This window comes from Haliaeetus leucocephalus, unplaced genomic scaffold, assembly GCF_000737465.1.
Source record: "Haliaeetus leucocephalus isolate CR32 unplaced genomic scaffold, Haliaeetus_leucocephalus-4.0 Scaffold120, whole genome shotgun sequence".
Lineage (NCBI taxonomy): Eukaryota > Metazoa > Chordata > Aves > Accipitriformes > Accipitridae > Haliaeetus > Haliaeetus leucocephalus.
The window spans coordinates 2,358,790-2,360,605 of record NW_010972556.1 but is presented as its reverse complement, the minus strand read 5'-3'; the positions used below and the strand labels follow the sequence as shown (position 1 = coordinate 2,360,605).

At 47.7% G+C, this 1,816-nt stretch overlaps 1 protein-coding gene across 1 annotated transcript in view; it reads right to left on the bottom strand.

The window, feature by feature from the left end:
- The window catches only part of DAB2 (Dab, mitogen-responsive phosphoprotein, homolog 2 (Drosophila)), a 25,493-nt gene extending 25,363 nt beyond the window's left edge, over positions 1-130 (bottom strand). The window contains exon 1 of the mRNA XM_010585809.1: positions 98-130. The gene's annotated coding sequence lies outside the window, so the exon portion shown is untranslated. The remainder of the gene's footprint in view (positions 1-97) is intronic.
- Between the last annotated feature and the right edge of the window lie 1,686 nt (positions 131-1,816).

Sequence of the window (1,816 nt, the reverse complement as noted above, 5' to 3'; positions counted from 1 at the left end):
CACACAAAAACCCCCCCCCCGCCGCTTCCCCCCGGTGACAGCCTCTTGCCCGCCACAGGCTCTGCAGGAGCCGGGCCCCGCTCGCAAAGCTACTTACGGGCTAGATCTGTTCCGCTCCGTGCATGGTCCGACGACGGCAGCCAGTACTCGGGCCGGGACCGGAGGCCCGGTTAAATATCCCGTTGTGCTCTCGCCTTCCGATTAGTTAGCCACTCACAGCGAGGGACACGGTTTTAATCAGATACTGGCAGCTGACGACTATCCAGGAATGTGCTATGATGTTTTTGCTGCCTGGACTTAGCTACACCCCCTCAACGTGTCGGTGCTCACAAGCTTAATTTAACCCCTTGGGAGCCGCCGCTCCGGCCCCCGCTGCGGGGGAGGGAGGGAGCTGGGGCCCGGGACGGACCCTTGCCAGGAGGGGGTCGGAGCCCCCCGGAGAGAGGGGAGACTGGGGGGGACCCTGCAGGGACACGGCAACGCGTGGCGCCCGCTGTTCGCAGGGCCACAGGTATCTGTGCTTCTTAGGCAGCAACGGCCCCAAAACGCCCTTCTAGAAAAGGGGTCCCTTCATGCGTCTGCTTAAACGTGGGTGCGGTGATGGTGTTAAAAAATCCAAGTCCAAGCCAGCAGCTTTTTTTTTTGGTTGGTTGGTTGGTTGGTTGTTTTGTTTGGTTTTTTGGTTGTTTTTCCAAAATCACCAAACCCAGAATACACCCCCCCAAAAAAAAAAAAAGAATAAAAAAGTGTGGCTAGCTGAACCAAAGCATTGGGACAGTGCAGTTCCGTTTCTAGGTCACATCCAGACCTGATCTTTGTACTTCCCACTCATCTTTATTTAAACATCTATCGTGTTTTACTTCCCAGCGTAGTACAGCTGTTATCCAACTTGTGTGAAAGAGCCTCTGATAAGAAATATCGCATTCTTGTCCTTGTAGCAGAACGTTTTTATCTTCCTCAAGACTGTGAACTTAGCCTAAGATTTATTTTCTCAAAACAGTGCAAATATTTCTGTTCAAAACTGTGACATTGCCCTCCACAGCAATACCCAATATAAAAAGAGAAAAAAAGAGCAACACTTTTCCTACAGTTTTAATACATTTGATAGATATTTTTAAATGTTTTGGAAGAGGGAAATATTTAATACAAAATTATTTTACCACTGGGGAGTTCAGGGTTCAAAACTGGTGGATGCATTTGGTCATCATTCACATCCAAAGCTACCAAACGGTACAATACTTGCCTTGATGTGGTGTGGTACTCTGTTTTTAGGAATAGCGAAAGTGGTAGGAGCCCTGTACCTGAGGTGACCAAAAGCTGATAGTTGCCTCTCACTTGCCTGTATCTGTTGCTTCAGAAGTGCCAATTTTAACCAAAAAGACGAGAAAGACGCATTTTTATGCACTAGCCTAGTGTTCATGGAAGGAAGTGCATGCCACATAAGTAAGAAGGCATTTGCTACAGTTAACAGGTTGCTGGCTACGCTATGTCAGTATTTGCAGGATTAGATCTGAATTCCATGGTACACTGTTCTATTCATGTTTGACAATGTTGGTTTTGTACAGCTTGCACTGTACTGTACATTGTTTTGAACACCTTGTGCTAGACACCTACCAGCAGGACTGGAGCTTCTTGGCCCTGGTGCGGTACGTATTTTAAAGAATAATACTTTGCTCAGTGTGCTTTGTGGGAGCTGCACAGACTGCCTAACGTGAAGGATGACATTGTGCCTAGTTTAAACATGGTGCAGTAACAAGCAACTTGTATAAAGCAGCCCAGCTAGGTGCTGGCATAAGCAGGATTACCATTTGTGCTT